The sequence below is a fragment of the Python bivittatus genome, unplaced genomic scaffold (genome assembly GCF_059951505.1).
Source record: "Python bivittatus isolate LINGU-HERP-01145 unplaced genomic scaffold, Pbiv_v1 ctg000480_np1212, whole genome shotgun sequence".
In the NCBI taxonomy this organism is placed as follows: domain Eukaryota; kingdom Metazoa; phylum Chordata; class Lepidosauria; order Squamata; family Pythonidae; genus Python; species Python bivittatus.
The window spans coordinates 30,221,377-30,246,029 of NW_028277075.1; the positions used below are offsets into that span (position 1 = coordinate 30,221,377).

General features: G+C 39.8%; 1 protein-coding gene and 1 long non-coding RNA gene across 7 annotated transcripts in view; one reads left to right on the top strand and one right to left on the bottom strand.

The window, feature by feature from the left end:
- Window positions 1–24,653, bottom strand: part of RAD51B (RAD51 paralog B) — a 372,608-nt gene that overhangs the window by 54,459 nt on the left and 293,496 nt on the right. The gene's annotated exons all lie outside the window — the stretch shown is intronic.
- LOC148214942 (uncharacterized) lies at window positions 5,569–12,316 on the top strand. The gene is made up of 3 exons (XR_015796886.1): window positions 5,569–6,083; window positions 11,186–11,278; window positions 11,634–12,316. It is a non-coding gene; the product is annotated as an uncharacterized LOC148214942 (long non-coding RNA).

Consider the following 24,653-nt stretch of genomic DNA (forward strand, 5'->3'; position numbering starts at 1 on the left):
TGGAATATAATGGACTGGATAGGGGAGAAGTAATCAGTAAAAATAACATCCTGCCCTTATGTCAATGGGACCATCCTGCAACCAGAATGCTGCTCACACACTCTTTGGATTCAACTCAGATGACTTATTTTCTATACAAATATACTGTTATTATTTTCTAGGTTGACTCATCTAGCACTTCATCAGTTAGTTTACAGTTTCTTGCTCAGATTCTATCTTATCAAATGTGTGGATGATATATGTCTTCCTATAGATATGGAAAGATATTGATAATAACTTTGCCCGAGATCACATCTTCCACAGTCTTAAAATTCTCTTACAGTAGAAAGAAGGCAGGGAGGAGAGGAGATTGTCTTCACAATAGGACAGGGGTGCATCAAGAAACAGACATGAAAAGTTCTTAGAGGAAGACACCTGTAACTGTCTTCTTTTTTATAACTTGAATACTGCTGTACATTTTGGTTAGTGGGAGGGAACTTACGATAAATGTTGCCAGTGGATGACTCCTTTGTTTGGAGAAGTAATTTTGTTTATGCAAGAAAATACAGTCTTTTGAATGACACACTCTCCTTCTACGCATTTCCACCACAGTGAAGCTACATACAGATTTTCTTTTAATGAGAACTGCTGGAGGCTTGGCTTCATAAAATACTGCTCTGTTAACTATTGACAGGTTTACAAGTGTGAGCAAGATGCTAGCCATGTAAGAAGTATCAGTTCCTATCATTTGTCACATCAGGTCACATCCCTAAATCACGGGTACAAAAGTTAACATTGCATTTTTCAGTTAGAAGTCTGGGGTTTTAGCTTGTTTTCAGTAAACACAGGGTCAGTTAACACAATCACTATGGGGCTTCCTTTTGATTCAGTGATAATATAATGAAATAGATTTCTAAAACAGTTTGGTTGACATTTTTAAAAATTCCTGACCCTTTTCTCCCCATTTTTGTATAATCTGCTGCCGAATAGTTCCATCCATTTATATGTAGCTTCTCTTCCCTCCCAACATTTCATGGGGGCAAGAGGGATGGTGGTGGTAGAGAGAGAATTTTCTAGCTGCCCTCTACGAGCTGTTGCTCAATACTTTTGTCTTAAAATAAATGAATATGGTACTCATGCTGACTGGTTCTATGACAAGGTGCCAGATATCAAGCAATAAATCTGCTTAGAACAAAGAAAATGGCATAATTTCCTGCTCCAGAAGCCTCCAGTTTTAATAATTCTGATATTGCCTTGCTGAGAAAACTCATTAAGAGGAAGGAGCTGTGCCAATAAGAGTACGCTAGCAAAAAATCCCCCAAAAAACAAAAACAAAAACAAAAAAAATTCCAGAGGCCATTGCTCATCTGGAGGAACATAGGATGAAAAAGGCATATAATCCTGGGTCATGCAAGAAAGATGGGAAGCTCCATTTCTTTTAAAGGTTAGAATCACAAGAATGGGGGGAAAGAATGCCATTGGAGGCCATAAGACAGGACATGGGTGAGTATTATCGTACCCTGTAATGGGTGAGCAACTTTTTGCAGAGTTTTAAGGTACCCATTTCCCCCTTTAAAACAATGGGGAAAATTCACTTGATTTTTTGAGGGGAGGGTCTTAGGGTTTTTAGGAGGTCCTGAATAGCTTAAAACATCCATTTTGCCTCTTAAAGGCCACTCAATCACAAAAAAAACAACAACAACTAAAAAGGGGTTCAAAACTTTTAGCTGTACCCTCTGGGGAACACAAATGGGGTATAAATATATAAATATTTAAATAAAATATTTAAATTTAAGTATAAATGGGCATGTAATACAAAATACAATACAAAGACTCAGTACAAGGACTGCCACTTAAAGTCTGCAGACTGTGTTCTTACCAAGGGGGAATACATGGCAGACTAGATAGCAAAAGGAAGGAATTATCAAAACTAAATGCTATCAAGCTTAATGCAAATGTTTCTCCCCATTCTTGATAGGAATTATCACCTTTCAAAGACAAGAAACTCAAAGATCCAAATACATCTTATTAAACTAGGTTTTAATCCTCTGTATAATTCACAGCAGTCTTCCTAGGCAATTTTTCAAATAGCCTACTTTCCCAGAAGCTCTACAGAGATCTGCTAGAAATCTACAGAAGGAACTACTAGGAAGAGAGAGCTGTATGAAAAAATAGTAAACATAAATTGCAATCCAAGGCACACTTGAACATACAATAGTGGAATTTATTTCTGAGTAAACATACCCTGTTCATCTATATTAGCCATCAAGTGATGGTATTTTTGTGCCACTATAGCTTTGACTGAGTGGATCTTCTTGCTCAGTGCTAAACATGAAGAGAGAATCCTCATTGTTTCTCCCCCTCCCCCCCAGCAATTCCACTAAAGTGTTTGGGAATGTTTCTGTGCAGATAGAGGTGCATAGTTATGACCCCAACTCACCACGTTGCAACTGAAGTGGTCCTTGCAGTCAGAAATATTGACTGCTGTACTCTGCTCTACAACTGCAATAGTTTCTCCATTTAAGGTCTGGCAAAAAAGAGCTGATCTGAACATCAGGGCCATTTAGCACCATGATAACATTTAACAAGCTTGCTTGCTTGATTTATTGGGTGCCTCTGAGTCAGTGTTGACTCCTGGCAATGCCTTGGACAAGCCCTTGCAGTTTTCTTGCCAAGATTTCAGAAGTGGTTTGCCATTGCCTCCTTCTTAGGGCTGAAAGAGAATGACTGGCCTAAGGTCACCCAGCTGGCTTCATGTCTAAGGTGGGACTAGAATGCACAGTCTCCCGGTTTCTAGCCTGGTGCCTTAACCACTACACCAAACTGGTTCTCTTTCACTTAACAAGCTAGCTGGCTATTTAACAGGCGCCGAGCATGTAGGAAGCTGTAAAAATCAACTGAACAAAGATGTTATATAGAGTTATAATTCCTAGTTTAGGCAGCACAACGCAGAGACAGCAGCACGCTGGATGTGGCACAAGGGTTCGTTAATAGCACTGGGGCATGAATCAAAGAAGTTGGAGGAGAAGGCGGCTTTGCTCTTAATTCCTACTATTGGGTGCTACATTTCCTTCAGCAACCCATACTTCTAATTGTGCAACAGCTGAAATGTGATCATAGAGTCAGGAGGTAAGGAAAGGACACATTAAGGCCCATTTGTCTTGTAACCCATTACATTACCATGTGTAACACTCTATCTTCACCTCCTTCAAGATGGATCTGAGCAATGTACGAGACACCATCCTTATCTCTGAGCCTACTTTAGTGGCTACTTGCTGACAACAAAGAAACCACTCCAGATTTTTTTTTTTTAAAGAAAACCCTCCCCATGGAATCAGAATGTTTGATCCGCCTGACACAGGTCACGCTTCAAACCATCTCAGTATGTTGCTGACATAACCCAGGCCATGTTGATCTAACAAAACGTGGTGCCTATGCCAAAGCTCTTTTTTAGTTCCTGTCATCATTGAATTCCAGGCAGTTTAGAAAGGTATAGCAATTCAGCCCATCACATAAACATTCAGTATAAATAATATTATTTATACTGAATGTTTATGTGATGGGCTGTACTGCTATACCTTGTTGCTATTGCTATTGTGGTGCCAAGCAGCTGAAGACCAAATCTGGAAATGTAAGCCTGGAAGAATGAATATAGATTTTCCCCTGGTGGCAAAAGGAATGAAGCAATATGAAGCTACCCTATGGCTGTGCACACCTATCCTGGAAGAATGAGGAAAGAAATGGAGAAAGTGCACCACCAAAGAAGAGGGGTTTTTTTAAATGACTTTGAGACAGTCTTGACTTCTGGTGACTGCCTGGACAAATCCCTGCAGTATTCTTGGCAAGATTTTCAGAAGTGGTTTGCCCTTGCCTTCTTCCTGAGGCTGAGAGGGAGTGGGTGGCCCAAAGTCACCTTTGGCTGGCTTCATGACTAAGGCTGGACTAGAACTCCCAGTCTTGCAGTTTCTAGCCTGATGCCTTAACCTCTGCACCAAGCTGGCTCTCAAAAAGAAGTGAGGGAGCAAAATAAGAGAAGGATGCAGCATTTGGAAGGAACTTCTGGAAGGTGGGAAAAAGTGTGATGTGACTGCTAATATAATTTGTTGGAACTGGTTGCAGTACTACAGTGTTGTCCAAACTTGGCCACTTTAAGATGAGTGGACTTCAACTCCCAGAATTCCCCAGCCAGCCCCAACAATCTAGTATCTATATTTACTGTATATATTATATGTTCGGCATTTTTGTAAGTAGTATGACGTATTTCATTTTCACTAATACAACATTTCCTTCATGTATGCATTTTTTAAACTGGAAGACTATATTATACCATCTGGAGAAGTGTAGATTTCAAAAAAGAATTGAATTTAATTTTTGTAGTGCTTCGAAACTGAGAAATTAAAATAAAAGAATTGAATAGATTTGTCTTCCCACTTCCCTGCAAAAGCTTAGCATAAATTTGGGCATGCATTTAATTTTTTTTTTCTAAGCTATTTGTTTCCCTATTTTTATAAGTGTAGCTCTAAAAGCTTTTTTTTTAAGTGTATCTCTAACACATTTTTTTAAAAGTCTATCTCTAGAAGTTTCTTTTGTTTGAAATGCACCTAAAAACATATGAAGCTTTGACCACACTGTTCTGGCCGCCATTTTGACTTTTTAACCCACACCCTGAAAACTCCCCTGCAAAGGTGCAGGGTATTATGTACCCACCTGCATGCAATGAATATAACATCACTGTGCAGATGGAATTACTATACAACTTTGCATTAAATGTTAATCAATTACTACCCAGTCAAAGAAGTTGCAATAAAAAAAATCCTGGACGATGAGAAATAATGTGCTTTTTAAAAAAAAAAAAACAATGTTGCTTCATCTGCCTTGCTACAAGCAGCCCAGACAGCCACACATTAAAGCCAGATGCCTCCAGTTTTGCTTGAGAATAGCATGCAGAGACTGTTTGCTTACAGTGGAACTGAATGATTTTCTCCAGGTTTGTGAATGCTGCAGCGCCGAAAGGGTTACGTGTGTTCCTGCATGCACCCACAGCACACACATACCTCATGCCAATATGGAGCATAAAACTTTCACACAGAAATGAGAAGGAAATATGTATTCCACTGTGTAATACATGCTCCAAGCAAGCCAGCTGGAGGGAAGGTGGAGTCAGGGCTTCCAGTGTGCCTTCCCACCACAAAGGCCTCCTTTGTTATTCCAGCTCTTTTTAAAATATCTGATGACTCTTAGCCTGCCAGTGCCAAGTTCTCCTGCTCTGCTGCATATTCTGTACAACAGCATTTTGCGGGCAGGCAGGACCAGGAAAGGCTGCTGCTGTAGGTATCTCCTATTCCTTTGCTTCTCAGGCAGGTTAGCTCATTGACTCAGCCATCACTGAACTTTTCTGTAATTTCCACAGAACTACCTGGCATCTTTATGAGCAGAGGAAGGGAGCCAAATTCAGATACAGCGGCTGACTCTTACTCAGCATGCCAGGATGGATGCAGTCATAAACTAAGGAACCAAAACAGCTCAAGTATATCCATAGCAGTATTTAAAACAAACAAACGGGCAGCTCATTACCTAAAAAGCCTTATATGGCTTGGCACCTTGGTATCTTAGAGGCTGCCTATCCCAAGGAAATTCTCCCAGCCTGACCTAGGTGAACAGTGAACATCTGCCAAAGGCCACCTCCTTTCAGTGGGCACACAGATGGGTGCTCTTCATGGCTGTTCCCCTCCTTTGGAACAACTAACTTCCCTGAGGCAAGAATGGCTCCCACACTTAGGACCCACTGGAGGATAGTTAAAACTTGGCTTTTCCAGAAGGCCTTTGGCGGTTAAGCAGTTAGAGGAAGATCCATGCAATTATTAGTTTGGCTTACAGTTTTATTGCTTTTTATTATACTGTTCTTTGTACACCGTCTAAGGCCTCCAGAGTCAGGCAATATACAAATCAAATTAGTCATCCTGGATCTTCTCCAACCTGGCCCTTCAGGTCTTCCAACTGTGCACCCATCACTGTTGTAATTGAGTCCATCCACTTTGCTGCTGATCATCCTCTTCCACCTTTCCCAGCACTATGACTTTTCAAGGGAGCTGGATCTTCATAAAGTAAGTCCAAAATATAGTAATTTGAGCCTGGTCATTTGTGCCTTGAGTAAGAATTGTGGAATGATTTGTTCTATGATCCATTCTTTTTTTTTGTTTTCTTGGCCATCCATAGTGTTCTCAAGAGTCTTCTGCAACACCAACATTCAAAAGCATCAATACTCTTTCTATCTTGCTTTTTCAAACTCCAACTTTTACTTTCACTGAGTTCACAAGGAAAATCATTGCCTGCATGATTTTCATCTTTGTAAATGCAGACACATCACTACATCTGAATATCTTTTCCAAGGCCTTCATTGCTACCATACCACTTGCTAATCTATGATGTATTTTTTGAATGCTGATTCTTTTACTATTGATAATTGATCCTAAAGTCAGAAGCCTTCAGTATTTTCATTGTGAATTCTGAGGCTGCTTGTTGTGCGTTGTCATTACTTTCACTAATCTTATTTCCATTTTTTTCACTGTATTCCTCGACTTCCATCACTAGAGCTTCCAGGTCATTTGCTTTTTCAGCTACAGAGTAGTGTCATCAGCACAGTTCAGGTTATTTAAATGTCTTCCTCCAGTTTTAAAAATGCACTCATCTTTTTCCAGTCTAGCCTCCCTCAATATGTATTCAGTATATCACTTGAAGAAATAAGGAGAGAGTATACAGCCTTGTCTCACTCCTTTGCCAAACTGGAGCCAGGCTGTTTTGCCATGTTCTGTCTGAACTCTGGCTTCCGGTCTTGTGTATTGGTTTTGCATGGGGGCAATGAGAAGTTCTGGGACCCCCATTTTCCTAAGGAGATTCCACAGCTTGGCCTGAGTAATACAACTGAAGGTCATTAGATGTCTTTAGATAAGGCAGGTGTATGGCTGTACCTGATGTAAATCTGCTTTAGGTATTCAGAACTATACTTGCATCTATCTGCATTTAAAAGAACAAAGCCCTGTTGTGGCCCATTTGATAGGTAGATTTATCTTTAGAGATCTATCTTGAGATGTGGGATGTGTCCTTTTGGTACTTTCCAACCCTATAATTTTACATCATTATATATGTGACAATAATAAAAAGAGTCTCTCTCTGTTAGGGACTTAAGAACTATTTTTTAAGTACAGTGGTACCTCTAGTTACGAACGCCCCTCCTTACGAATTTTTCAAGATACGACCAGCTCCATCCCCAAAAATTTACCTCTACTTGCGAACTCCGCCTCTACTTATGAACCGGATCTGTGGCCATTTTCCCTGCTGCCACGCGGTCGCGGCTTCCTGTGGGCGAGATCGCGGTAGCAAGGAGACGTTCGGTGAGGCTTGTGGTGTGTTTTGTGGCGTTTGGAAGGTTTTTGTGGCTTTTGAAAGGTTTTTGAGGTTAAAAAATAAAATGCATATGTTTCAGCACTGTTTAGCCGTATTTACATTGAACCTTATGGGGGAAATTTACCTCGGGGCGCGACCAAATTCGGAGGGGGGATTAGCCGTATTTACATTGAACCTTATGGGGAAATTTGCCTCATGGTGCGACCAAATTCGGAGGGCGGAACGGATTAACCTTATTTATATTGAACCTTATGGGAAACTTTACCTCGACTTGAGACCAACTCGAGTTGCAACCAGAGTCACGGAACGGATTAAGTTCGTAACTAGAGGTACCACTGTATTAGAGTATCAGGTTGTGCCTAATTTCAGATCCCATGCATTATATACTGTTCAATGGAGAACCTGTCTTGAAAATTACACTTTCACCAATAACTCAGACTGCTTCACGACCCCCAAAGAAAACTAAATTTCTTAATGACAATTCATGCCCCTTAACTACAGTTAAAAATGCGAACTGATGGCATCTGCAATGAGAAAAGTCATGTTGGGTGCGAGCAATGGAAATCTCAGACCTATAGCTCTGAGCACCAACTGGGCAATAATTTGCTGATTGTTTTCTCCTCTATACTCAGTGGAAAACAATGGTTTGGATGTTTGACACGTACAAATGAAAATTCAGGTTCTAATGCTAGTTAACCACCAAGGTCACTGAGAATTATTTATTTATTTATTATATAATTTATAAATCAAATTGATACGCCACTCATCTTGCTATATAAGTGACTCTAGGCGGCTCACAGATAAAAGCCATAAAAACAGTAAAAAACTACAAAAACAAAGTTAAAAGACGGAGAGAGCATCCTCAATTCACCAGCCACCCCCAGTGCCGACTAGCTTGGATCCCCAAGCTAGTCGGCAGAGGCAGGTCTTAATGCTCTTTCAGAAGGTCAGAAGAGTGGGGGCCAATCTCATCTCAGGGAGCAAGATATTCCACAGGGTGGGGATGATGGCAGAAAAGGCTCTCCTCCTAGTTGAAATTCTTTAGTCAATGGGGTCTGTAACATGCCCTTCCTGCTGGACTGGGTGGGGCAGGCCGATGTAACTGGGATGAGACGGTTCCTCAGGTAACCTGGGCTCATGCCATGAAAGGCTTTAAAGGTCATAACCAACACCTTGAATTGGACCTGGAAGCAAACCAGCACCCAGTGCAGCTCACGCAGCAGAAGTGTTACATGAGCAACCCTAGGGGCGCCCATAACTGCCCATGCTCCTGCATTCTGCACCAGCTGTAGCTTCTGGATACTTTCCAAAGGTAGCCCCATGTAGAGCACATTGCAGCAGTCCATACGGGAGATGACCAGGGCATGAGTGACCGAGAGAAGGACTTCCCGATCCAGGAAAGGCCACAATTGGTGAAATTATATAGGAGCAGCCATTGGATGCTGGTGAGCCAAAAGTGGTAACCTTCTCCTTACCCCCAGTTTTTTCTTTATATCCATCCATCCATGTATCTATGCATCCAACCATGCATCTAACCATTCCTCCATCCATCTTTACAATCAGTTATATGCTATCTACTCACTGAATTCCCTTCCCTGCAGAGCTCCTATTTCCCATATGAAAAAAAATGTGTATCTCTCTGTTTTTGCCACATAGAGGAAAAGTCCTATAGAGATGGACTTAATGAACACAACCTCGTCCCCACATCTGAGAGTCTACTCTGAATCCCATCCCCATGGCTGTTATTAATACTTGTTTTAAGTAAAGGAAATCTCGCCCGTGGGGGTCTTCCATTGTTTGCTTGCCACAAAGTTCTAACAACTCATTCTTCCTTGCAACGTGGCCACAGGATGAAGTTCTTTGAAGTGGCAAAGGAGTTGAAGGAAAGGGACTGTTTCACTCTTCCTCTAGTAGTTTCTCTCTTCAGTTATTTTAACTACAGCAAGCTTTGAGGTAAACCTAGGAGAGGGGTAAGTGCAACTGGAAGGAGAAATGTAAGGAACTGTTCTTTTTTTCCGTGACACAACCACCTTCTGCTACTGGTACTCTGGAAAGGAAAAACTGGACAATATAAGCTACTATACTGGGGATTGTCCGGATGGCCCCCTTCATCCTTGAAGAAAGGACAAAAGCAAAATGAATAAACAGACTGGCCTTCAATAGGGGAATTCCTGCATGCATTGCAAGGCTGTGAATGATCTCTGCACTGCAAATAAAAATCAAAACAGATTGTACTTTTAAAGTAAATGCACTGTTATTTCTGGCCTGCTCTTAAGTTTTGCTTTCATATCCTTTAAAAGTAAGCACTGCAGACTATTGTGTGATCAAAACTACAATAATAAGGCACAGCTAAATCTTAAGTGTTCCTCCCTTATTGGAACTGGGAATCCTGAAACTGTTCAGCCTGCCTTGAAATGCCATTGTTTGGTATGGATTGCTCTCCTAGCTGCCATTCCATAGACGGACTGAATTGGTGTCCTTGATAAGGTGTTGGACTGAGACCAAGGGAGACTCCAGTTTGAGACTCCACTTAACTACATGATGGATGCGGAGAGATTTTGGACCAGTCAATATCTTTTAGCCCAGTCTATCTCTCAAGGTTGTTGTGAAAATTAAAAAAAAAAAAAATTAGAATGAGGGGAATTGTTTACAAATATCATTATGATTTTTCAAAAGAAAGGCAACATAAAACGTAATAAAGAAATAAATAAACTGGTCAAAAGTAAAATATGTTAGCTTTCTTGCTGGATAAGACGTGCCTGTAAGATAGGAAGTTAGCCTATAGCAGGCCCAGCTTGCTTGCTTGCTTATTTATTTAATTTGCATGGCTGTCCATCTCGCCAAGTGACTCTGGGTGGTGAACAGAGTTTTAAAAATAAAAACAATTAAAATAATACGCAAATTAAAATACATGGCAGCCAAGAATAAATCACCCCTAAATTAACCACAAAGCTTATAAGATATGAAAAGAGGTGGGAAAGTCATGTGTTTTAAATGGGTTTTTCCATCCTACTTTATTATGTCCCAACCTGAATCCCTGCAAACTTTCTGCCCAGGCTCTTCCTTGTCATACAAACTTAAAACAATGGAAATTAATGAGAGATGGTGAAAAATAGGTCAGGGAGGTGGTGGTGTTTACTGAGAGCCATACAAGTGAGGATGTGGAGTGGTCAGGTATTAATTTCTCATACAAGAAAAGAATCTATGGGAAAACAGCCAAATGCAAACAAATGCAGAGAGCTTGAGAAGTATGAAAGACTTGAGAGAACAATCTTGTCTATTAGGTCATTCACAAGAAGTACATTCTGGGATACAACAAATGTGGTAAAGAATGAGGATATCAATTTAGGGTTGGGTTGAAACCTCTTACAGTTTTGCTTTCATGTACATTTCTTTTTTCATGGATTTCAGATAACCTTGATTTTTTTTTCGACACAGAAAACTATACCAGTATAAAATTTGTTGCCCCAGTTTCTGATCTCTCTCAAGCCTCTATCACCTCTGTTCCAAATTACCTGACTTCCCTCCAATGGGTGACAAAACCTAACAGATTTTGTCTATTTAGTTTGAATTTGCCCTTGGTTGATGTCACAACAAGGGGGGAAATATTACTCTAACAGAGGTGCAGCTATGGACAACTTAAGCCTGTCTGATCCATGGGCTGGGGATGAGAGAAAGGCAATGTTAAGAGGACATGGCAGAAAAAAAAAATGTTACCACAGCATGATTGTGCTGAGGTTAGGTCCAAGTGGGGAAAGGCCCTTAGGATCTGACATTACACTTATCTACTTTTCATTTTCAGCTTTCTTTGTGGCTTCCAAGGTGCTCAAATTATTGCAGGCAAAAGCTTTTGATCACTTGCAAAAGGCGAGAGGGGAAAGTTTGTGATTACCAGGTATGTCACTTGCATGTCTACTCCAGGGCCTCTTCTCACATTGCATCTGTAAAACAAACTCCTTTCTCAGAAAGATCACTTCTGCAAGTATTTATCTCGCTCATTAAATTAATAGCCAATACATAAATAGAACACAGGTGACTAGACTTATAAAACAACTGCACCTGACTCAGCAAAAGTACTTGTGATCCCCAAAGATGCTTTCAGATTGTGGAACTCAGTATTTTGTATCAATATTGCTTTGATTCACAGAGACAAAGTTGGAAAAGAAGCAGGAAAGTAGTTCTGCTTCTGTTAAGAAGGTCTTGATTTCTGATCAGCTAACAACACAATTATTTTTGTTTTGTCCCAACAGCAGTGTTTCGATGTCACAAAAAGATTGTGACAGAAGAGCTCTTGTGCTAATAGATTATGGATGAAATCATTACTCATTTTTATCAGAGTGCAGACTTTATTCATGTAGACCAAGGAGGAAAAACACGGGATGTTGATTCAGAGGACAGTTATGATGGATTTCTAGCCAGCTTTGTGCCCCAGGATTCCAAATATTGTGGTCCAACAGCTGATGAATAATTTGGCCTGTACTGGTAAGACATTCTATACCTATGAGGCATGATTCCTTGTGGAACCTTTTACTCTGGGGCCTCTTTTTGTGCATCAGTTAAGATTGCCTAAGTTGAGCCAACAACCACAATGTTCCTGCTGGCGTGTGAATAATTCATGAATAGCCCTAATTTAACCATCTTCATAAAATCATAATAGTAATGTGAGTAAACCACCAAGAGGCCATTTGGGCCATCAAGCTGTGCCCCCTGCTCAGGGCCTTGAAATGTTTTTGATCTCTCCCGTTTGGAAATCAGGAGTTTCCAAAGGAGTTTGTGAACTGGGGCTGTTTTTCAAGGAATAAAAAGTCTTATTGTGCAGGCAGAAGCCCTTGGATACATGCAAGTGAACTATCCAGATTGTAGCCACAATCACATGAAGGCAACCAAAACCAGCAAGTGAACATTACTTTTGAAAAGTAATGCTTGAAGCACTGCAGAGAAAAGCATCAGGATATATGTAAGGGAAGCATTATTGCTGAAAAGAATGCTTTTTGATATTTCTATATGACATTGCCTGTTTATAAAACTGTATTAATTGTGATACCACAAAGGAACATTTGATTTTTAAGCAACAAGCATCTATTTCTATGGGGGAGTGGGGAACTCTTAAAGCATCCATATGAAAAAATTGTATATCACAAAACCTTACATGTACAAACACACACCTCCTCCTTTTGCTCTTGCTTGTACTTCTTAATTTTTTCCCCATCTGCTCTGCAACAGAATTCAGCTTTGATTGGAAATAAGAAGACATAGGAAGAGGCTCTGGCTGGACTTTCTCTATTTAACAGAACTTATCATTGTGAGCGGGCCAAAAGAGCTTCACCCAAACACAAAGGCAAATTCAAACACCAGGATGACCCACACCTTTTTCAGAAGAATGAGTTAATACTGTGTTCAGAGATCATTCTCTCAGTAGCCCACATTTTCCAAAATAGCAACTGCACCCAAGTCATGCCTCAGCAATGTCAACAAGGAGGGTAAGGTCTACAAAGAAGTCTGCAGTAGAAGGTTATTTTTGCATGCCTCAACTAGCTGGCCTGCTTAATCTTAAAAAACTGCATTATTTGGTACTCTCTAGTTCTACTCTCCCCGCCTCCCAAAAAAACCCTGCAGGATATTGCTCCAAGAAACTTAGAGGGATTAAGTCTATGCTTCTTACTTCCATCAACTGAGCTCCAACTTACCCTTGATATATTGTAGCAAGACCAGGAGACAGATAAAATCATAGCTATTACTACCTTTTTGGGAGGTCAAGTTAATTACATTAATCTACTATTGAATTCATAAATATATAGTGAATTCATAAATATATAGTGTTGACACTAGTTATAAATGCACACAGAAACTGCAATAGCTTTTTTTAATGTGGTACTTTTAGAAACACTGAACTAAAATTTCCAGGGACCATGTGCAGTAGTACAACTACTTAATTTTAGACTCTGGGCTTAATGCTCCAATGGGGTCCCTGTTAGATAATATTACTCGGAAACAAGTGCCATTTTGTGTGGATTAGAATAATATATTTTAACATTAAAAATAATAAGTTCATGCTTGTACATGCTCAGCCACCTGCCTCCGTGAATATAAAATAATTTGAAAAAGAAAAAAAAGAGGAAAGAATACTCCAATCAGGATGCCAATCCAGATGCTGATACTGTGTTTCTGCTAACATTCATCACTAACATTCTCAGGGTGGTTATTTGGGGTTCCCTAGGCTACTGGATCCTGGCCTGGGTCCAAAAATTCAGCCCTAGATGTAGGAAGATTATGGTGATTGTGGATTAAGATACTCTTCTACTTAGTTTAAATGATATAACAGTATGATGAGGATACTGTAGAACAAAGAATCATCCTATGGGTCTGGTGATACAACATACTAAACAGGGTCAAATGGAATGGTTAGAATATCATGCAAACATAGTAACCCAACCATCTAACTCAGAGGCGGCTAGTTTTGGTCTAAAAGTTTGGATGTATACTGTACTAACTCCCAAAATCAACTGTGTCACCTAAACAGAGTTGAGAGGTTTAACAGATAATGTACCATGTCGTTTTCTCTTTCTGAAACAGAGCCCTAGAGAGGCCACCAAAAGAAGGGTTTCTCTAGATACTCACTTTTTAAATTTTATTTCCTTTACCCATACAAGGGGGTTGGGAATGAGGCACAAGGGATAAGGGATAGATAAGTACCTCGCTGACTCTAATCAAGCTTATATACATATAGACATACATACATTCCAGGATGTGAGAGTCTACTACTGGCATTATGGAAGTTGAGAGAATTTCAAACATAGCTGCCCTTTGTAAGTCATTACAGAGTTTCATTTAATTGCCCTGTGGAGCAACTGACTGAGTCAGTTGGGTCACCTGAAGAGAGATGATTTGTCCACATTTCATCTAAACACAACAGCCACCAAAAGAACATTCCTCCCCATTCTATTTGTAGAAAAAGCACAAAAGCACATTTTCAAATTGTGCATCATTTGTACAATATATAGATCAATTTGTTTGTCTCAGCTATGATGGGGAAATGTACAAACAAAAAGTGTGAGGAATCTATATTTCCTCCACATCTCTGTTGTGGTTGATACTCGGGAGAACTGACATTAGTTTAATGAAAGAGATGCCTGAAGAACAATAATCATTAGGATTAAGATTAGCACATGCAAATTAAGAAGATGAACAAACAAGGACAGTTGGAGGGAAGGAGAATCTGAAGGGCATAAAGTAACTGCTAAAGACTTAATATTGAACTTTAGATACAAGATCTAACACCACCACAGAAACATAGAAAAAAGAGCAAGCAATCACTTGCTTTAATGTTTTCCAATTTCATTACATCTGTTGCTGCTATAACACTGGCCTACTATTATTCTAAATCTGGCAAACGTTGATTCATCCATGCCATGTTTCAAATTTATGCTCCAATTAACATACATAGCATCATCAACAAATTATGCAACAATTCATTTTACCAGAACATCTTTGCCTTGCTCATGAACAATCAAATGCATAACTATGGAAATATAGTTTGTTACTAAACAGGTTCTAGCAGGACCAGCAGAGGGAGCACAAAATATTGTCACTGCATGTATTGGAAAAAATAGCAGCTGATTACATCACCCCACCCTTCATTTTCTGATGAGTCCTGTAATTTACTAGGACATGAATTATACCCAATCACGTCTCTTCTTCGGAATCAAAGAGGGGAAAGAACCCTTTGAACTGAACCTTTCAGAGAAAGGAAGGAAAAGAAAGATTGTTGCTGATAATTCTGTTTTCAAAAACTTAAAGAGATAATTGAAGTTTGACGGCGATAAGGGTTTACGAAGTATCACATGGGCAGAATGGAATTTTCCTGTCTTACAGCTTAAAAGCAAAACCAAATAAATTACATGAAGCAGAATGGGGAACAGAAGGGCTACTATACTTGGGCTGCAAAAATCTGGACATCCACTAGATGGCAGCAAAGAGATACAGAAAGAGTTAACTTTCACTGCCAGCTAGTGGTCATCTGGATTTTTGCAGTCTGTCCTGGAAGCCTAAGATAACAGTCAATAAATGGAGATATATTAATGTCCCTACTTTTGAAATGTACTTTGTAATCCCACCACATTCAGATGTTAACACAACAGAAGATAACATTTGTTGTAATTTTTTTTTATTTTGAATGCAGCCCTCAATCAATCCCAGGGAATATTGAACCATCACTCCCTTAATTCTCAGACAGCATGAAGAGCTATACCCTAAGTCACTGTTGTCCAAACTTGGCCACTTTAAGATGAGTGGACTTCAACTCCCAGAATTCCCCGGCCCCATGGCTGGCTGGGGAATTCTGGGAGTTGAAGTCCACTCATCTTAAAGTGGCCAAGTTTGGACAACACTGCCCTAAGTAATGGTCCATAAAAGAAGATCCTACTCTGGGGCCTCATGCTTCCCCCTACTGCGTAAGATGCTGAAGTCCTAGTTTACAGAAGATGAACTGTATGCACACACATAACTCCTATCCCAATGTATACTGTGCTTGGAGTAATTCTGACTCCCAGTGTGATTTCCAGAGTGGCACCAAACAGGGAGCCACTGGGTGGTTGGAGAAAAAGCAAAATGGGTCACAGTTTTGTAACAGCACAAATAGGATTCTCTCTGAAGAGCCCAGCTGGATGTCTGAATCAACCTCCTCTTCCCTGTTGTGTGTGTGTGTGAGCATTTCTTGGAGCTGGATTCATCCTTTAAGCTGCTACTTGAAAAATAACATACTGAGCTGTGCAAGAGATAAAACCACATTAAAGGGATCTACTGCTATTGCAGAGGATTTATGCTTTTTGTAGCAAGCCAGATTTATGTTGTCTCATCTCTTAAAATATAACCCCCACCTGAAAGTATCTGTCTTTAAATATGACTTGATTACTGATTAAGGCTTTTGCTTAAAAGCAAGAATGATTCAGTCAATAAATAAAATAAACATTTTAAAAAGAATAACATGTCCTCCAAGTCCAACTGTATTTCAAGAGGCAAATTTCATGGGTGTCCTCAGAAAGCTGAGATTAAATCAAAATGATTGTACTTGTGTCTTGACGCCTGGCACAAGTATGTAAGTAATGGTTTTAGTGTCATGATGCGTGTTTGAACACTCCCCCACCCCTACCCTCATGGATGCCTGTGATAGAATTTGAACCCGCAAGCTGCAAATATCCTTAGTTGTATCCACTAAAGAAGACTAGAAAGAAACAATTGACTGGATTTGGAGTTAAAGTTAAAATGGCTTTTGGAACTCCATGGATACTGATTTCCTTGGAGCCTAACATTTTTTTTCAGCCCTGGAATGCATCTGATGAAGAAATGTAACAACCCAAGTGGCAGATATAAACAACCACTGCCACCAGCAATAGGAGCCTCGAGAAGAGAATGGTGTATACCAGCTAGTTACTTGTCTTCAGAATGTACGTATAGGTGATATATGCTTGGGTGCATGTAAGAGAGACTGTCAGTATATTTGCATGCATATTTCTGAACAAATAATTAGACACGAGGGGGACGATGGAACAAAGATCTCAAAAAGGTAAGTGGATGGTACTAGAATCTGAAATGGTGGCTTAGTTTACTAAGGAATAATTTCAATCAAAGTTGATTTGGAATGATGTGCATCAAGGCTGAAGTTCCCTACATTATTTTTTCTAAATATAAGCTGATTATTTGCCACGAAAGGTTTCACAAATTATTTAATGAAGTGCTGCAGCTTCTTGACATTAAATCAACAGTAAGTATACTCTGGAAACATGAACAAGACAGGATCTGACCTGTCTGTGTCAAGAAATCCATGCACATCAACAGATCCATGTGACTGGTGCAACTTCAATGTCTGCTGCCAATTCAGATTAAATTCCAATAACAAAACTGCACGAGAATAGTGCCTTCTGGCCTCAAGCTCCTCTTGGCAATTCAACAGAATTGAACACACTCCCTAAAAGAAATGGTTTTTCCCCCTCCTCTTTCAAGGGCAGTTCATCCTTTGTACCCTCCAACTTCACCCTATTAGTTTGGAGAGAAGGCAGAGAGTTTGGTGATATGAATCAAAATCACTGCAAACTTAGTCTTTACCCAAGCTGCTAACACTAGAATAGCTGCCATCTTCCAAACCTGGTTTTGCTTTTCCCAGATATAAAAAAGTAAGAATTCCAAGGCAGTAAATATAAAATCTCAGATTAATGCCATCGTAAGACATGGACTTGTTCAATCTTAATTCTAATCACCAGCTACATCTTCCTGATAACATCTTGCTGAACAAAGCAATTGACATCTGAAATACTCCTTGACTTTCAAAAGCTGAAGAAAAAGGTTAAACTGAGGTCTCTCTGAGGAGGTTAAGCAACTTTTGCATTCAGAGACTGAATCTCAAATGCACTTATTAAATTTAGGCCTGCTTGAAAGTAGTTGAAATAATCATGCATAGACCACTTCAAAATAATTATGAGTAAATTATGCTATTGCCCTGCTTTTATGTCAGTGCTATGCTTCAACTGGAGCTATTGCTAATCCAAGAAAGTAATCAACTCTGTCTTCTGCACATGTTCTAGGAGCTCTGAAAAGAAAGTCCGCTACAAGGCAATATCATTATGAGAGATTTCAACATTTAAGTGGCTTTATCTTAGCTGACTAGGATAGAAACTGAATTGCAAAAACCTCCCTTTGGTCTCCAGCAGGTGGGATAGTCATACTTGTTGCCCAAGGGTTGCACATTGTGATGGAAAATGGCTGGAGGTTCAACTCATCCATACACAAATACATATGCAGGCGTACATCTGTGCACCCACAGACCTCCATGCAAACACAAAAATGCTCACATACTCACTTCCTTCTCCATTTCAGCATGCAGAGACTGGGATGTTTAAACTAGCCCACCTTTGCACTCCTGGTGTGCTGAGATTCTGGAGAGAAGAGCAAAATGGAAAAACCTGTCCTGTCTTTTCCATTTTAACTGTGCTCTCAACAAGCTACCATAGTGGTATCTGGAGGATTGTCAGAGCATAATAATACTGGAGAAGTGAGCATGTGGAATCAGTATTGACACTAGAAGATGGTTGCGAGTTGCAGTGGCCTTGTACCTGCTTTGGGCCACAAAGAAATCTTCTGGGTGGTTTGGAAGCTGATGTGCAAAAGGGAAAACAGACTTTTTTTTTATTGCAAGGAAAAAAAATAATTTACGTAAAAGTAAATTTAAAAAGTAGATGTTAATCAATTTGCACTGAAGTTACATATGGAAAAACTCTCATAATTCTATTCATCATTGTAACGATAATAAACATTTTTAGTTGAACCTTTTCAATGTTAATATCATTGAAATACAAATAGGAGTGGTTTTTGTTTTTTAGATGTCAGAATGTTACTCTTTTCTTCTTTGGTCATTCTTACAAGAACATATCACAACCAGAATAGCCTCAACTAAGAAACAATTGTCACTTTAAATTTGAGCCTCATCATTTAACTCCCTTCTCACCCACCAACTGATTTAAGCTTTAGTAGATTCATTTATTGATTAAACCGATTTAAACCCTACCAGCTACAGGTAGTCCCCAATTTAAGAAAGAGTTCCGTTCCCAAGGTCTGTCCTTAGGTCAAATTTGTATGTTAGCCAGAACAGTAGTATTGTGTAATGAACTCAAACCATTGTGTATTTAACTCAAATTTTGCTACAATAGGCTCCATTTGTAACTATGGGAAGTCCTTACACCAGGCATTCTTAACCTGGGACTACCTGTAGTTCTTTATTAAAAAGATACATGGAAATGTTTTTTAAGCACACTTCTAAATGGCTTCCTTGCTTCCTTACTAAATTGCATGCTACTTCAATCAAAAGACTTGGAGAACTCTTGCAAAACCCAAATTAGTAATAATTACTTTGTAAAGTAATACAAATAATAGGTAACAAACAAGAAAATCATGCATTAAAAACTGGCAGAAGAACAGTACCCCCTCCCCCTGGTAGCTCCCAACTCCCTGAAAGTTGAGCAAAGACAAGGTCTTAACCAGCTTAACTAACCTAATCTTGGGGAACAAGATGTTCTACAGAGGAGAGGCAAACACTGAAAATACATGTTTATGAACTTGTTTCCACTGGTGTGTGTGTGTGTGTGTGTAGGTGGATTTTCAGCATGCTCTCTTGGCTGGTATGAGCAGAATATGCAGTTTCCACATGGAAGAAATGGCCCTATAAGTAACCACCAAGGTCTTCTTAGATAATACATCTTGGACCTGGAACCAAAGTGGCAGTCAATATTTATTTATTAATTATTTTATTTATTTATCCTATTTATATAGCTCCCCATCGCACACAAGGTGACTCTGGGTGGCATACAACACAGCGTATTGCTGTAATAGTTTTCACCCATCAGCATGTTGGCAACATGTTGCACCAGTTGCAGTTTCCAAGTACTGTAATCATGGGCAGTCTCATGTAAAGGGAATTGCAGTAATCAAGATGCAAGATAATAAGGGCATGAATCACTGTTGCCAGGTGTTCTGCTACAGAAAAAATTGCAAGTGGTGTATCTGCCAAAGCTGAACAAAGACTATTCTATCCATGGCCTTCACTTGTGGATGGAGTGGGAGCCCCAAGTGCAGGGAAATCCCCAGTTTGCAAACTTGCACTGTCAAGGGGAATGCAACCCCATTCAGAATGACAGATGGAACTAACTGGAAGCCAGGGGCTTCTGAACAAATAGCAATTCCACCTTGTCGGGGTTCAGTCTGAACTTATTTCTTTACAGCCTCCAAATACTGGGTCAGGACCTTCGCCATCTCCTACTCAGCTCATAATGGAGATATATAGCTTCATATCGTCAGTATACTGATTGTACTTCATCCTGAACTGATGGATGACTTATCTCAGTGGCTTCATGTAGATGTTAAGAAGGGTACAAGAGAGTTGAGCTCTGGGGTACCCCACAATGGTGGGGCTAAAGACTTAACATCTCCTCCCCATCACCACTACTTGGAACTGCCCAAACCCAAAGGAGTGGAACCTCTGCAAAATAGGGCTTCCAACCCCTGTAATTGGTCTAGAAGGACACCATGGTTAGTGATACTGAATGCCACTGATAAATCTAGCAGGGCCAGAAAAGACTGCCCTCTATCCAAGCAACCAAAGCAGTTTCTGTTGCATGCCTGGGCTTCAACCCAGACAGGGAGGAATACAAAAAAATAATCCACTTCATCCAGGATGCTCTGTAGTTATTATCTGACCACCTTCCCCAGAAAGGAAAGTTTAGAGACAGAAGTTGTTCAAAATGGTTGGGTTGACAGAAAGTTTTCCTGAAGGGCACATACCAATCGCCTCCTTAAGTGCAGTGCCAACAACACCATCCCTTCACTCAAAGAGGCCCTCACTGTTTCTTGAATCCAACCCCTCATCACCTCCCAGGTAGCTCAAATAAGCTAATTTCTTATCTTATTTGGTGTAACTAATCCCACAGATAAACCTGCCTATCAGAATCCACAGGTTCAAAAGAATCCCCTTAATGGGAAATTTCTCCAGATGTCCTGAATCACTGTCCTGTCCACAGTACTACCAACTTGATACCCTCCAGATGTTCTGGTCTATAACTCCTATCATCCCCAGCCAGCCTTCACTAGACTATTGGGAAATTATGCAGCCAGAGTACAATGAATGTGACAATGTCACAACTCACATAGAAAGTCTCTCACCTTAAAGTATTTATTTCTTTCAAATAAAGGATTTAATTACTCAGCCTTGCACTATTTGTATGATGAAATCATAATTAGGTAAGGGATCATAGTTTCATAGCAACATTAAAAAGAGGATACAAGAATCCCGGCTTGTTGTGCCCAGCCCTAACAAGATGACTCATATCATTACCGTAAAAGTTTGCCCAACACAACAGTACAAAAAAGTACTTTTATTATCTGAAATACAAAGCATGTGTCTGCGTAATTGAATTAAATAGGGTGAGACTAGTTTTCAGCATGAACACATACTGTATATAATTGAGTACATATATCAGTCCTTGGGAGCTAATCTCTTACTCTTACAATTGGAAGGCTCTGGAAACGTTGCACTGGAAAGTAGTTGGGAGTTGGGGGAAGGTGAAGTAATAGAATTTGCCATTCCAGATGGAAACCATTGCTTGCTTCAGAGGTTCTTGCTTCCCAATTTTCCAGATGTTTCCTTCCTGAAATCCAGTGGGAAACAACTCAGATGCCAACTACTTATGAACCATTCTGTCTATGTCCTCTACAGAACCACCTGGAAGAACAGGTGACATTCTTGAAGAAGAATGTTAATTCAGTAGGAATTGCACCAAAAGCACCCAGAAATGGAGGGAGATCAGGGAAATGTGATCTTATAACAATTTATCATAATTCATATGCCACTTACCAGTGCTTCATGAGCCTTATATATTTATCATGGCAAATCTGTGACATTGTAGGACAGCTTGAGAGGAAACTTTGTGGCTTTAGTGGGGATCTGAAATTGATTGGTCTATGATCCTTGTGGCAGTACCATTGAACCATAAACAACAGCATGATCTAGACTGAGTATTCACAAGGCTGAGGGCCTGTATTGCCAAGGAAGCTGATAAGAAGTGTGCCAGGTCAAAATATCACAGAGGAAGGATAATCTGAACCAGGGCTTCACCATCCAAAATCAAAGCTGCCATATTTAAAAAAGGAGGGTGGAAATAACACAGAGAAGACCATGGAAGAAGAGAGAGGCAATGAAGGAAGAAGACAGGCTGGGCAGGTCGTCTAAGCAAGAAGGGGAGACTGATTGAAAGACTTGCATTTTGGGGATGGGATGGGGGTTGGAATGGGAGAAGAAGAATACTGCCTTCTTCCCAATCATTCTTTCTGTAACCTCTCAGGGACTACAATGTGCAGACAGGAAAACAGCTGAGAAGGTGATCATCTAGATCAAGTGTGCAGGCAGGGCCTCACATAATTACACTTTCACTGAAAAGAAGAAAAAATGTTGCATGCAGGAAAGACATATTAGAGAAGATTAGGCTTGCTTCTTGATTTTTTTTAAAAAGATGTATTCATCTGAGCCCCCTCATGTAGTCTAAATTTAAAATAAATTTAACTTCATACCTGCTGTTTGTAAGAAGCAAGTCTTAACCAGAAGTGAGGTTCAACCAGATTTTATTTTCAGAAGAGGGAAGCTTCCAATAGATACAAAAGTTTACATAAAATACTGTTCCTGTGATTTTCCCAAGAAGTGACGTACATAGGTGACTTCTTGGGAAAATCATACATGTAAACCACACACGCTTTGTGTCATGTATACACACATGTACACATGACACAAAGCAAGATGGGCAGATTCATGAAGCTTATTTGCAACAATACTCAGATTGGAGGAATTGCTCTTCAGAATTATTCAGATCCCAGAGTTGTCCTTCACTGTTAACTGGTCCTCGGTGTTATCTAAGACAATTCTTTGGGGTTTTTTCCACAAGCAGACTTCAGCACACCCAGGGTTAAAGTTCCTCTTCTCTGGCACTTTGGCTTAGCTCAGAGTATTGATTACATCCCCCAACAATAGCAAGTCATTAGGAGAGATTTTCTTATTCCATCTCACAATTGCTCCTGACACTAAAGCCACAGCCGAGGGGCCAAAGGCACAGCAGGAATAATCCAGCAGGGTCAGAAGGAGGGGTCAGAGGTTAGAGGCCAAGACAGGTCAATGCTAGGCACCCAGAGCTCCAAGCCAGTGGAGCAGGTGAAAAGTCCATTTCGGTTTCATACTAGCCCTCCTGCTGGAAACTTAAGATGCACTTTGGGAGACTCAGCGACCTGGTTCACAATAACCTGGAATCACAGATAGGAGACAGCATATGTCCCATAGTTTTTCACTCTGAAGGAGAGTGGACAGTCAGAAATAGAAAGAAGGGGATAGCTTCATGCTTTTAACTTCCTGGACTTAATCTTGCCAAATACAGAGTAAAAGGAGACCTAGTTAGCTTATCCCTGTAACCACAACCAGTTTGTGTGAGTCTTGGGGCTATGTTGGCTTCAGGCAACCAAGGTAGCTTTTCATCCCTGGGAGAGGTTTGATTTCTAGAAAACGACAGCAGCAACTGGATCTATACATTCATAGTACATATATTTAAGTACTGTTGGCCAGAAATATCTTTCTCCTCCTCTTCTTCTTCTTAATCCAAACAACCAAAAACCACACTCCTTTCCAGGAACTTTTAATATAGTGTGCCACAGGGGTGTCGGGGGTGGTGCTGGTGGTGGTGTCAAAAAAGTCAAGATGGCAGTCACAGTCATTTGGATGTGGCCACTATCGTGACTTTTCTGATCCCTCTGCAAATACTCCTGGTGAGCCCACGCGAAAGGATCTACTTCATTTAGCTGAGTCCCATTTCCTTCATGTCAGGTTTCTGACTCTTACTGAACAGCATTTGAACAACATTTCCAAAAGCTACAGTATAATTGCTGCTTTATTTCAATAAGACCTTTTCCATTAGGGTTGCCGTGGTTTATTTTATAGGAATGATGTTAAGAAGTAACAATTAAGCTCCGTTTTGTCAAGTTGACTCCTAACCAAAAGACACATGATTTTTATTCTTTAACACAATACATGCTAAAAACTCATGATTATAATTCAGTTATTAATCTAACATAAAAAACCTCAGTATCCATCCAGATCTTCCATATGACAGATTTTTGATCAATTTTAAAGTCTTAAATTACCACATAATGTCAATATAGCATGAGAAAATGGATCAAAATGGAATTTTCTAAAACGGGTATACCACAATCTGCAAATAGATTAAATAATAATACCAGCAATTATGTCTACTACATTATATTTTGAAACTTAACCATCCAATTAACTAAAGGTGCTCCTTGTAAATATTCCAAGAAGGCTTAGGAAGGAAAATTTATATTAAGTGAAACAGTCCAAAATTTGCTATTAGTCAAAAGATACAGATAGCTGTATAGTTCAAGAATCAAAAACCCAACTCCTCTTCTTTAAGTAACAACTGCATTTTTTTCAAGAATATCTTCAGAACTGAAGAACCTATAGAAATTTAGAAAACAAAGTACCACACTTTTTAAAATGTTTTCCATAAATATCTATGGGAATTCCACATAAAAATAAAGTAACTGGGGAATTATATTCACTTTAAGAGTCTTTACTGTACCCCAAAAGATAAGGTTAGAGACCCCCATCTATCTTATTTGCATTTAATGTAGTTCTGTTAGAAATATAACATGAAATAAGAATGCTATATAATTAT